The sequence below is a fragment of the Mobula birostris genome, chromosome 10, assembly GCF_030028105.1.
Source record: "Mobula birostris isolate sMobBir1 chromosome 10, sMobBir1.hap1, whole genome shotgun sequence".
NCBI classification, from domain to species: domain Eukaryota; kingdom Metazoa; phylum Chordata; class Chondrichthyes; order Myliobatiformes; family Myliobatidae; genus Mobula; species Mobula birostris.
Genome location: NC_092379.1, coordinates 4,806,382 through 4,820,497, shown reverse-complemented (window position 1 = coordinate 4,820,497; position 14,116 = coordinate 4,806,382).

Sequence of the window (14,116 nt, the reverse complement as noted above, 5' to 3'; positions counted from 1 at the left end):
AAAGTGGGAGCTAAAAAGTATTGAGGGGTAGTGTCCATGGGTTCAGTGTCCATTCAGAAATCGGATGGCAGAGGGGAAGAAGCTGTTCCTGAATCGTTGAGTGTGTGTCTTCAGGCTGCTGTACCTCATCCCGGACACTAACAATGAGAAGAGGGCATGACCTGGGTGACTGACGCCACCTTTCTGAGGCACTGCTTCTTGAAGATGTCCTGGGTACGATGGAGGCTGGTTTCCATGATGGAACTGACTACGGTTACAACTCGACTCTTCAAGTTAATATGGCAGTAGCCGCCCCACCACCACCATACGAGACGGTGATGCAGCCGGTTAGAATGCTTTCCCTGGTACATCTGTAGAAATTTGTGATTGTTTTCGGTGACATATCGAATCGCCAATGTCATATAATTACTTTCATTACAGCTGCATCGATATGTTGGGGCCAGGTTAGGTCCTCAGAGATGTTGATACCAGGGAGCTTGTAATTGCTCACTCTCTCCACTTTCCATCCCTTGATGAGGACTGGGTGTGCGATCTCTCGCCTTTCCCTTTCTGAAGTCCACAGTCAGTTCTTGGGTCTTACTGATGTTGAGTGCAAGGTTTTTGCTGCGGGGACATCTGCAGTTCGCTCCCTGTTCGTCATTGACATCGCTTGTATTCTTGTTAATGCAACCAAGGCTCACTTCTGATGTGCTCATTGGCTGTCCCTCCAGCCAATGGTTGTTTGTGGAATCTTGCTGTGCACAGCTCCAGAGACTGTGCTGCCGTGGTTGATGGACCACGGGGCCCTTTGAGATGTCACGTTGGGGGGGGGGGGGGGTCGGGTTAAAGGGACAAAGTTCCGAGAGACACAGATGGATATCACTCTGAACCAGAGTTATGGTTTTCAGATGGTCTTAAAAATCTCTGCCTGCGCCGCAGAAGTTGGGTTCTGAGGAAGGGTCTCAACCCAGAATGACAACTGTGCATAGTTCCTGTCCATAGATGCCGCCTGACCCACTGAGTTCCTCCGGCGTTGTGTGTGTGTTACTGCAGCGGTTCAGATGGCTGTAGTCTTGCCACGATAGGCCATTTGGCCCATCAAGTCTGCTCCACCATTCCATCATGGCCGATTTATTTTCCTTCTCCCGCCTTCTCCTCATGACCTCTTTCACCCCTATTAATCAAGAACCTATCAACTTCTACCTTAAATCTACCCAATGACCTGTCTGTGGCAATGAATTCCAAAGGTTCAGCATTCTCTAGCTGAAGAAATATCTCCCATCTCTGTTCTAAAGGGACGTCCTTTTATTCTGAGTTTGTGCCCTCTGGTCCTAGACTCCCCCAGTAAAGGACACAACCTCTCCAGGTCCACTCTATATCCATATATTTCAATACTTGACAGGTTTCAATGAGATAGATCCTCCCCCCACCCCCCTCATTATTCCAAACTCCAGCAAATACAGATCCGGACCCATTAAGATGCTCCTCAGACGTTAACCTTTTGCTGCAGGGGCTACTGTTCTTAAACGCATCTCAGGGGCCGTGGTTAACAGCAGATCTCCGAGCTCAGAGATCAGAACGCTGTCTTCAGCTCAGCGAGCGAGACTGCTCTTGGACCAGCAGGGGCTGCGATTCCCCCCCCCCCCCCCCCCCCGGCCAGGCAGGCAAAAACAGGATTATTCACAGAAAACTCACAGTAACTTCTGCGACAGCAGAGACACCGGACATTCAACCCATAACGGACTACAAGTCCACCCCGCGCCTCGACGACAGCGACGCCTCTCTTCCTGAATGTCCTTCACGCGTGGTCTGATGCATCTACTGCTCTACCTTCATCAATGTGTTTAGTCACATCCTCAAAAAACCTCCATCAGGCTCGTAAGGTACGACTTGCCTTTGACAAAGCCATGCTGTCTATTCCTAATCATGTTATGCCTCTCCAAATGTTCATAAATCCTGCCTCTCAGGATCTTCTCCATCAACTTACCAACCACTGAAGTAAGACTCACTGGTCTATAATTTCCTGGGCTATCTCTACTCCCTTTCTTGAATAAAGGAACAACATCTGCGACCCTCCAATCCTCCGGAACCTCTCCCGTTCCCATTGATAATGCAAAGATCATTGCCATAGGCTCAGCAATCTCCTCCCTCGCCTCCCACAGTAGCCTGGGGTACATCTCATCTGGTCCTGGAGACTTATCCAACTTGATGCTTTCCAAAAGCTCCAGCACATCCTCTTTCTTAATATCTACATGCTCAAGCTTTTCAGTCTGCTGAAAGTCATCCCTACAATCGCCCAGGTCCTTTTCCATAGTGAATACTGAAGTAAAGTATTCATTAAGACTTTCAAATCTCTTACTAGCTCTTCCTTCAGTTAGTCCTGACGAAGGGTCTCGGCCCGAAATGTCGACTGTACCTCTTCCTAGAGATGCTGCCTGGCCTGCTGCATTCACCAGCAACTTTGATGTATGTTGCTATTCATTAAGTACCTCTGCTATTTCCTCTGGTTCCATACACACTTTCCCACTGTCACACTTGATTGGTCCTATTCTCTCACGTCTTATCTTCTTGCTCTTCACATACTTGTAGAATGCCTTGGGGTTTTCCTTAATCCTCTCTGCCAAGGCCTTCTCATGGCCCCTTCTGGCTCTCCTAATTTCATTCTTAAACTCCTTCCTGTTAGCCTTATAATCTTCTAGATCTCTATCATTACCTAGTTTTTTGAACTTTTCGTAAGCTTTTCTTTTCTTCTTGACTAGATTTTCAACAGCCTTTGTACACCATGGTTCCTGTACCCTACCATCCTTTCCCTGTCTCAATGGAATGTACCTATACAGAACCCCACGCAAATAACCGCTGAACATTTGCCATATTTCTTCCATACATTTCCCTGAGAACATCTGTTTCCAATTTATGCTTCCAAGTTCCTGCCTGATAGCCTCATATTTCCCCTTACTCCAATTAAATGCTTTCCTAATTTGTCTGTTCCTATCCCTCTCCAATGCTACGGTAAAGGAGATAGAGTTGTGATCACTATCTCCAAAATGCTCTCCCACTGAGAGATCTGACACCTGACCAGGTTCATTTCCAAATACCAGATCAAGTACAGCTTCTCCTCTTGTAGGCTTATCTACATATTGTGTCAAGAAACCTTCCTGGACACACCTAACAAACTCCACCCCATCTAAACCCCTCGCTGTAGGGATGTGCCAATCTATTTTTGGGAAATAAAAATATCCCACCACGACAACCCTGTTATTATTACACCTTTCCAGAATCTGTCCCCCTCCTTTTAGGTTGTTTGAGGTAATTTATTGTTTATTCTTTCTTACTTCTAATATGTGCACTTGTAATGATACTGTGACACCGTCATCTCCTTTGGGATCAATAAAGTATCCATCCATCAATCTATAATTAAGGCAGAGATTGATAGATTCTTGGTCAATCAGGCTATGAAGGGATACGGGGAGAAGGCAGGAGATTGGGGCTGAGATGGAAAATGGATCAGCCATGATGAAATGGTGGAGCAGACTCGATGGGCCAAATGGCCTAATTCTGCTTCTATATCTTATGGTCTTATCTAGTTTCCTCCCACATTTCAAAAGTCAGAATCAAAATCAGGCTTATTATCATTCACCTACATGAAATTTGTCATTTTGCAGCTGCAGAACAGTGCAATACATAAAATATACCACAAATTACAATACGAAATATATATTTTTAAAAATTAAGTCATGCAAACACAGTGAGGAGATGTGCAATGTTCCCTCTCATCTGTTTTACAGCCGTGCGGACCAACCACTGTTCTGATAGGAAATTTGTACACGGCCTGAAAACTGTGCAGCATTTTAAATGTTTTTTGTTAATATGCATACAATGAATATTTAGAATATAAAATGAAAAGTATCAAATCATACTTTTGATTTCATGTATTAATTGAAGGGGATAATGAACTGCCGTGCACTAAAGAAAATCTTTCACGTGTAGCGCCCTGGGAAAAGTTTCACTGCTGATGTAATGGTTTTTCTGTAGCAGCAGTGTTTGGGTTATGTCTAGCGATAACGGGGGCTTAGGAATGTACGCTGTCCAATGAAAGGAGTGTTTATTCTTGTTGTGTGCCTGAGAACGAGGTGATCTGGGTTTTTTGTTCAGCACAAGATGAAGAGAGAAGCAACATACATCAAAGTTGCTGGTGAACGCAGCAGGCCAGGCAGCATCTCTAGGAAGGGGTACAGTCGACGCTTCAGGCCGAGACCCTTTGTCAGGACTAACTGAAAGAAGAGATAGTAAGAGATTTGAAAGTGGGAAGGGGAGGGGGAGATCTGAAATGATAGGAGAAGACAGGAGGGGGAGGGATGGAGCCAAGAGCTGGACAGGTGATTGGCAAAAGGGATACGAGAGGATCATGGGACAGGAGGCCTAGGGAGAAAGAAAGGAGGAGGGGGGGAAAACCCAGAGGATGGGCAAGGAGTATAGTGAGAGGGACAGAGGGAGAAAAAGGAGAAAGAAAAAATAATAAATAAATAGATAACGGATGGGGTACGAGGGGGAGATGGGGCATTAGCGGAAGTTGGAGAAGTCAATGTTCATGCCATCAGGTTGGAGGCTAGCCAGACGGAATATAAGGTGTTGTTCCTCCAACCTGAATGTGGCTTCATCTTGACAGTAGAGGAGGCCGTGGATAGACATTTCAGAATGGGAATGGGATGTGGATAGACATTACAGAATGGGAATGGGATGTGGATAGACATTTCAGAATGGGAATGGGATGTGGATAGACATATCAGAATGAGAGTGGGATGAAGAGAGAAGATACCAGAAAGGAGAGGTCGCATACACCAGGAAGGACTAGACTTGGAGTGGGGCCATGAGTTGACGAAGCCCGGGGGAATCGATGGAGGACCAGCGGAAGAGAAACTGTGAGCTCCAACTTGTGCACATTAGACTGTTTTATTAAAATGGGCCCTTTTCTTCTTGTTTTACTTTACTAACCCCTTTAGTCAAATTAAGAATTATAACGCTAAATCATTTAACTGCATAGGGTGTACTCTCTGTGATTTCGTGGTACTGATTTGTAACAGGGAAACACATCACACAGCAGCTCACAAACAGCAGGTTTTGCACCTCAGATTTCACACGTTTGGCAGGGCCGGAGACTGTCTTCCCTAGACTAACACCACCGGTCGGACCTGAGAGGTACACACGTTTCAAAAACTTTTTCACGTCTGTCTTTATTCCAGGTGCACAGTGTTCATGGGTTTATTATCCATTCAGAGCTCTGATGACAGTTGGGAAGTCGCCACCCCCAAAATGGTGAGCGTGTGCCCTCAGGCGTGCGGGTTAGGGTTATTAACCTGTGGGATTGTTACGTTGGCACTGGAAGCATGACGACACTTGGGGGCTGCCCCCAGCACATCTCTGGACTGTGCTGGTAATTGACGCTGAATGGCACATTTCACTGAATGTTTGATGTTTCAACCTGCAGGTCTCATACAAAGCTGATCTTAACATCTTGGAAGGATCAGCGGTGAATTTACTGAGCTTGAACACCAGAGGGCAGCAAGGAGCTTGTTTCATTCATTACCTGAGGGACACAGTTTACTCCATTAGCACAGGAGATTCTACAGAATTGGTGGTCGGATTCTGGAAACACACACACCAACTGCAGGAGGAAATCTGCAGGTCAGAGAGAATCTACAGAGAGGAGTATAAACAGTTGACGACTTGGACCAAAACCCTTCATCAGGACCATGGTTTGCTTTTCCGCTATAAGAAGAGAACTAATTCAAAGTTCAAAGTAAATTTTATTATCAGAGTGCATGCATGTCTTTTTTTCTATGGTTTCTATGCAGGTCAGTGGGACTAGGCAGAAGATGGTTCAGCACAGCCAAGAAGGGCCAAAAGGCCTGTTTCTGTGCTGTAGTTTTTCTATGGTTTCTATGTCACCGAATACAACCCTGCGGGCAGACTCAGCAAATCTATAAAACAGTAACTATAACAGGATCAGTGAAAGATCAACCAGAGTGCAGAAAACAATAAACTCTGCAAGTGCAAATATAAGTCGGTCAAAAAATGGCGGGTAAGATGGCGCCAGCGTGCAACGTTCCCTTGGTCGACATCTTCCAGGTAGCCCACGAAAATACCTGTTGTACTTCTTTTACGTCTGTTTTTCACCCTAACTGTGTCTCTGGGATGGTTAGAGACTGCGATTTACAGTTTGGAGATCGATTGGGTGATCTAGAGCATTGCTGCCTCCGGGAAACGAGCGCGTACCCAGACGGCCTCGATGCGAAGAGGTTTTGAGATGGGGTGTAAGCTGATGTGCAACTCCATTTCACTGGTTAAGGCGTCAAGGAAGATTGAGAAGATTGTGAACGCGGAAGGCGAGGGAGACTTCAGCACCGATTGCCCCTCCCGTTGATCGCTGACGGGAAGGAGTCTGTGAGCCGCCTGTCGCCGTGTAGCTCGCGGGTTAGGCCTCTGCCTCGTGTGGTGTCCCTCTCTTTCGATGATGTCGGAGGTTGTCCCCATGGATCTGCGTTTACGGATTGAATAATTGCGTTAGTGGGCTGTGGACTTTTTCATACTTACAGTTTCCATATTCTGCATTTTTTATTGCCCGTTCCCTTTTTTGCTTTGATGTGTGAGGGGAGGGAGTTTGGGGGTTGATGTTCTGTTAGTTTTTTTTTTATTTGCAGGTCGATGTTCTTGTTCCATTCTGTGTGGGGAAAGGGGGTTTGGGGGTTGATATGCTTCTGTTTTGTGTGGGTAGAGGGTTTGTCGGGAGGAACTGATGATCGGAATGCTGTTCTTTTTGTGCAGGGGTGGGTTTGATGTTTCTCTCTGAACAACTATCATGTTCTTTGTTTCATGGCTATCTAGAGAAGACGAGTTTCAGAGTTGCATACGGATACATGCTTTGATAATAAATGAACCTTTTGAACCTTTAAATAAATAGCAATAAATATGAGATATTATATCTCATATATATGAGAACATGAGATAACGAGATAAAGAGTCCCTAGGGTGAGATCATTGGTTGTGGGAACATCTCAACGGATGGGCACGTGAGTGAAGTTACCCCTTTTTGTTCAAGAGCCTGATGGTTGAGGGGTGGTAACTGTTCTTGAACCTGGTGGTGCGAGTCCAGAGGCTCTTGTACCTTCTATCTGATGTCAGCAGAGAGAAGAAACCGTGGCCCGGGTGGTGGGGAATCTCTGATGATGGATGCTGCTTTCCTGTGACAGTGTTTCATGAAGGTGTGCTCAATGGTGGGGAGGGTTTTGCCCATGATGGACTGGGGGCTGAATCCACTAGTTTTTGTAGGATCTTGTATTCAAGCTTATTGGAGTTTCCACACCAGACTGTGATGAAGCCAGTCAATACACTCTCCACCACACAACTATAGAAGTTTGTCAGAGTTTTAGATGTCAAGCCAAATGTTCACAAACTACTGAGGAGGCAGTGTTGCTGGCCTGCTTTCTTCTTAAACCACTGAAGTGTTAACAGCCAGACAAACCCTATTTACAGACATCCTTAACATATTTTTAACCCTGCCTAAATTGTGTAGTTATATATGTCGCCCCCCCGGCCACCCTCAGGCTCGCTCGGCTCGCTGTCGTCTAGGGAAACAGCCTCGGCCCCGCCAAACTGGGTAATAGCTTGTGTGGATGCTGTGTGATATACCCCACCCTGCCCAAATAACAGACAATACACCAGATACGATTAAATGATTTACAGTTTATAGATATTACTAGAACTATATAATTAATAGAGAATAAAATATAAAAGGAAAATAAAAGGTGCCACACTTATCAAAGTTCAATCTCTTCGTGCACAGACAGTTGGAGCTCAGAACCCTCCTTCTTCACCCTGTGACCCCTCGGACCATCTCGACCGGCCGCCTGGGACCAACAACGGTGGTCGACCAGCCCTCCACACGGGTCTGTCTCCATCTCCTCTCCTCGCTGAACGCCCTCCTCGGGGTCTGACCCTGTTAGCAGACTCACAGCACCTGGTCCATCCTCTGTCTCTCTCTTCTGCCCCAAAACCCCGCGCATGCAGTATCTTCAAATACACCAAAAACATAACAACTATCCCAATTGGTTAATAACATTTTTCTTATCACACTCTAAACAAAAACAAGCTGCTAGCGCAAACTTTCTCAACGTTTAACACAACAAAGAAGTATTCCCAAGTATAACATAACAAAGAAGCTATTTTAATGAGCCTACGCAGTAACATAAGAGATGAAACCCCCTTACATATACATACCAGAGCAGACCCAGCTGAATCTGTTCTGGCAGGGGGTGATAAGAATCAGAACCAGCTTTATATAAGTCATGAGCTTTGTTGGTTTTTAGTTTTTTATTGACAGTACTGTCTTAGGCACGCATATGGAGAAAGAAAAAATGCATCCGCCATGATGAAATGGCAGAGCAGACTTGATGGGCCAAATGGCCTGATTTTGCTCCGCCATTTCATCATGGCTGATCCGTATTATGATCTTGTGTTTGGCTCAGACACTGTGAGCTGAAGGGCCTGGCCCTGTGCGTGTTATTCTACAGTGCACAGCGTTCCCCTGACTCCTCCCACATCACTCAAATGCACAGGCTGGCGCGATGCTGTAAGCTCCCCCCCTCGTGTGCTAGAGTAGAGCAGAATTTGGGGGCAGTTGTGATCCGAGAGTCCCCTGCGTTCGATACCCAGAGGTCGGTGAAGTCTGGAGGGCAAAGCAGGAGGTCGAATCCCAGAGCAGGCAAGTCCAGAGCTAGAATGAGGACCAAATTCAGGGAGTCAGGAGGTGGAGGATTAATAACGGTCAAGTCTATGAGTCAGGCCAGGGATTGGAGTGAGGCCCGATGACTGTGGGTCTGTGAGTCCAGGCCAGGGACTCGAATGAGGCCTAATGACTGTGAGTCTGGGCCAGAGACTGAAGATCTGGGGCCCAATGACTGAAAGTCTGCAAGTCCAGGCCAGGGACTGGAGGTTTGAGGCCTGGTAATTGTAGGTCTGTGAATCCAGGGCAGAGAATGGAGATTGGAGGCCTGATGACCGAAAGTCTGTGAGTCCAGGCCAGGCACTGATGATCGGGAGCCCAATAATTGTGAGTCTGGGCCAGGAACTGGAGGTCTGAGGCCCAGTAATTGTGAGTCTGGGCCAGGGACTGGCGGTCTGAGGCCCAGTAATTGTGAGTCTGTGAGTCCGGGCCAGATGACTGGAGACTGGGGGCCCAGTGACTGTGGGTTGGGGAGTGCAGGCCAGGGACTGGAGGTCAGGGGCCTGATGACTGTGAGTGCAAGTGTCTGGGCCAGGAAGTGAAGATCAGGGGCCCAATGACTGCAAGTCTGCGAGTCCAGGCCAGCGACTGGAGATCTGAGGCCCAGTGACTGAGAGTCTGCGTGTCCAGGCCAGGCACTGAAGATCGGGGACCCAGTGACTGCGAGTTGGTGAGACTGGCCCAGGAACTGAAGACCCGGAGGCGGTCTGTCCCGGGGTTGGAGGCCTGTGAGAGGGTGGGAAAGGAGGTTGTTTTGCTGCTGTTTTGTTGCTCGGTGTTGCTCTGCTGAATATCGTGGATGTGACATGTTGGCGCCAGAATGCGTGTCGACACTTGCAGGTTGCCCCCAGCACGCCTTTAAGTATGCTGGCTATTCGTACATTGCAAAGTACATTTCGATCTACGTGCGATAAATACGTTTCAAATAGAATCCGAGCATCGGGAGAATAAAACAGGGTTTGTGGGCGGTGGTCAATATGGACTTGATGGGCTGAAGGGCCTGCTTCCCTTCTGTTTGACTCTGACCTTAGGTGAGGGACTGGGGTAGGGAAGGGAGTGAAGAAGTCCAACATTCAAAGTACATTTATTATCAATGTATGTATACTGTATATACTGGTGCATGGATGAACTACAACAATTGTTCATCCCAGTTTGGCAAAAGAATAAATCAAAGAAGGTAGTGCACCCGTGGCTGACAAGAGAAATTAGGGATAGTATCAATTCCAAGGACGAAGCAGACAAATTAGCCAGAGAAAGTGGCTCACCTGAGGACTGGGAGAAATTCAGAGTTCAGCAGAGGAGGACAAAGGGCTTAATTAGGAAGGGGAAAAAAGATTATGAGAGAAAACTGGCAGGGAACATAAAAACGGACTGTAAAAGCTTTTATAGATATGTAAAAAGGAAAAGACTGGTAAAGACAAACATAGGTCCCCTGCAGGCAGAAACAGGTGAATTGATTATGGGGAGCAAGGACATGGCAGACCAATTGAGTAATTACTTTGGTTCTGTCTTCACTAAGGAGGACATAAATAATCTTCCAGAAATAGTAGGGGACAGAGGGTCCAGTGAGATGGAGGAACTGAGCGAAATACATGTTAGTAGGGAAGTGGTGTTAGGTAAATTGAAGGGATTGAAGGCAGATAAATCCCCAGGGCCAGATGGTCTGCATCCCAGAGTGCTTAAGGAAGTAGCCCAAGAAATAGTGGATGCATTAGTGATAATTTTTCAAAACTCGTTAGATTCTGGACTAGTTCCTGAGGATTGGAGGGTGGCTAATGTAACTCCGCTTTTTAAAAAAGGAGGGAGAGAGAAACCGGGGAATTATAGACCGGTTAGCCTAACGTCGGTGGTGGGGAAACTGCTGGAGTCAGTTATCAAGGATGTGATAACAGCACATTTGGAAAGCGGTGAAATGATTGGACAAAGTCAGCATGGATTTGTGAAAGGAAAATCATGTCTGACGAATCTCATAGAATTTTTTGAGGATGTAACTAGTAGAGTGGATAGGGGAGAACCAGTGGATGTGGTATATTTGGATTTTCAAAAGGCTTTTGACAAGGTCCCACACAGGAGATTAGTGTGCACACGGTATTGGGGGTAAGGTATTGATGTGGATGGAGAATTGGTTAGCAGACAGGAAGCAAAGAGTGGGAATAAACGGGACCTTTTCAGAATGGCAGGCGGTGACTAGTGGGGTACCGCAAGGCTCAGTGCTGGGACCCCAGTTGTTTATAATATATATTAATGACTTGGATGAGGGAATTAAATGCAGCATCTCCAGGTTTGCGAATGACACGAAGCTGGGTGGCAGTGTTAGCTGTGAGGAGGACGCTAAGAGGATGCAGGGTGACTTGGATAGGTTGGGTGAGTGGGCAAATTCATGGCAGATGCAATTTAATGTGGATAAATGTGAAGTTGTCCACTTTGGTGGCAAAAATAGGAAAACAGATTATTATCTGAATGGTGGCCGATTAGGAAAAGGGGAGGTGCAACGAGACCTGAGTGTCACTATACACCAGTCATTGAAAGTGGGCATGCAGGTACAGCAGGCGGTGAAAAAGGCGAATGGTATGCTGGCATTTATAGCGAGAGGATTCGAGTACAGGAGCAGGGAGGTACTACTGCAGTTGTACAAGGCCTTGGTGAGACCACACCTGGAGTATTGTGTGCAGTTTTGGTCCCCTAATCTGAGGAAAGACATCCTTGCCATAGAGGGAGTACAAAGAAGGTTCACCAGATTGATTCTTGGGATGGCAGGACTTTCATATGAAGAAAGACTGGATGAACTGGGCTTGTACTCGTTGGAATTTAGAAGATTGAGGGGGGATCTGATTGAAACGTATAAGATCCTAAAGAGATTGGACAGGCTAGATGCAGGAAGATTGTTCCCGATGTTGGGGAAGTCCAGAACGAGGGGCCACAGTTTGAGGATAGAGGGGAAGCCTTTTGGGACTGAGATTAGGAAAAACTTCTTCACACAGAGAGTGGTGAATCTGTGGAATTCTCTGCCACAGGAAACAGTTGAGGCCAGTTCACTGGCTATATTTAAGAGGGAGTTAGATATGGCCCTTGTGGCTAAAGGGATCAGGGGGTATGGAGAGAAGGCAGGTACAGGGTTCTGAGTTGGATGATCAGCCATGATCATACTGAATGGCGGTGCAGGCTCGAAGGGTCGAATGGCCTACTCCTGCACCTATTTTCTATGTTTCTATGTATATAACCTCAAGATTCGTCTCCTCGCAGGCAGCCGTAAAGCAACGAAACCCAATAGAGCCCATTAAAAAAAGATCATCAAGCACCCAGTGTGCAGAAAAAGAAACAAATCCTGTAAACAGCAAAAGTAAGCAATTGGTATTCAGAGCTGAAGTTCACAGAAGTGAGCCCACGGCCACGAAGCCAGTCATCACCGCAGCCACTTCAGGAGCAGGCCGCAACCTCAGTTCAGTGCAGAGCTGAGTAAGTACCGTGGAGCAGCGGGCTGAACCCTGAACGCCTTGCCACCTTGTACGTGCAAGGACATGGGCCTCAAGCCGCGGTGTCGCCTGTTTACAGCTGATGCGAGACAGGTGTTGGAACTGGTGTGCTCCACCAGGGGGCAGTGTGGCGCAGTGCCCAGGCTGGAGTCAGTGCTGCCCCCTAGTGTTCGCTTGGTAGAAGGCAAGCTCTGTTGTGACCGTCTGCAGATTTCGGCAGCGTTGAATGGCTTGAGTTTGGTCTCTTTTATTGAGTAGCTGTATCTTTCTATCTTGTATGTGCTATGTGTGCTCTGTGCTGTGTGTGACTGTTGGTACTGCGTTTTGTACCTTGACCCTGGAGTAACACTATCTTGTTTAGCTGTATTCATGGGTATTCATGTATGGTTGAATGACATTTAAACTTGAATTGAATTGAGTGTTCCTCTCCTCCAGTCCTTTTCAACCTGCCTGGCAGTTCAATTGTCCAAATCTCGGGCTGTTCCTCGCTCTTGGCCCGGATCCCCCGCTGAATCGATTTGGCCGTACCCAACTGTTCCAATTCGGCCCGGCGGGTAAATCTGTCAAGCCTCGGGTGCTCTGGCGGATAATGGGTTAATCAGAAATTGGTTAATCAGTAAATGTGGAAAGCAAGGTGTTAGAATTTCAAGGATGTGGGTGTTGTATTTCCTTGCCCACAATGTTCTCACTTGTCAAGATTTACAGGAAGCCACTGATATGACTAATAGATAAGAGGTAGATAAAGGACTGCAGGGGACACAGGCACAAGTCAGTAATTGGCAGCTGCAGGTCAATAGTTTGTGCTATCTCGTCCTCTCCTACCCAAACCAGAGAGGACCTCGGCAACATATCGATCGGGTCACACTTCCCCGCACGGATCCTCTTTCAGTTTGTTTACGCCTCTGCCTTTTTCTAGGTGTGAATGATGGGGCCGGAGATGAGCTCTTGGTGCGCGGCCACACTGCCGCTGGAACGTAGCCCGCAGTCGGTCTCCAGCCAGAGGTGATCCAAGGGCACCATGGCACAGGGAGAGGCTTTGCCCTGCCAGAGGGGGCCCGGCTGAGGGAGCTTACCCAGTGCCTCTGCAAGGAGCCCCACGGGTGGGCGCTGCCGGGACACAAGGGATCCTGCGGACGCCGGAAATCGCAAGCTATGCAACACACAAATGCAAGAGGAACTTAACAGGTCAGGCAGCATCTATAGAAACGAGTAGTCAAAGGTAAAAGTAAATTCTATTATCAGAGTATGTACATGTCAGCATACACAACTCTGAGATTCATTTCCCTGGGGGCATACTCAGCAAATCTATAGAATAGTAACTGTAACAGGATCAGTGAAAGATCAACCAGAGTGCAGAAGACAACAAACTGTGCAAATGCAAATATAAATAAATAGCAATAAATAACGAGAACATGAGATACAGAGATAGAGAGTGCTTTCATTAGTTATGGGACCATCTTAATAGATGAGTGTAAGAAAATGCTGGAGGAACTCAGCAGGCCAGGCAGCATCAATGGAAAAAGAGTAAACAGTCAACACTTCAGGCCAAGACCCTTCAGCAGGACCAGAGAACTCTTTTCCACCGATGCTTCCTGGCCTGCTGAGTTCCTCCAACGTTTTGTGCGTGTCGCTTGGATTTCCAGCACCTGCAGATTTTCTCTTGTTTGTGATGAGTGCACTTATCCTCTTTTGTTCTACAGCCTGACGGTTGAGTGTACTGACTGCTCTCAAAGCTGGTGGTGCGAGTCCTGAGGCCCTTGTACCTTCTACCTGATGGCAGCAACGAGAAAAGAGCGTGTCCTGGGTGGTGGGGATCTCTGATGATGGATGCTGCTTTCCTATGGCAATGTTTCATGTAGATGTGCTCAATGGTTGGAAGGTCTTT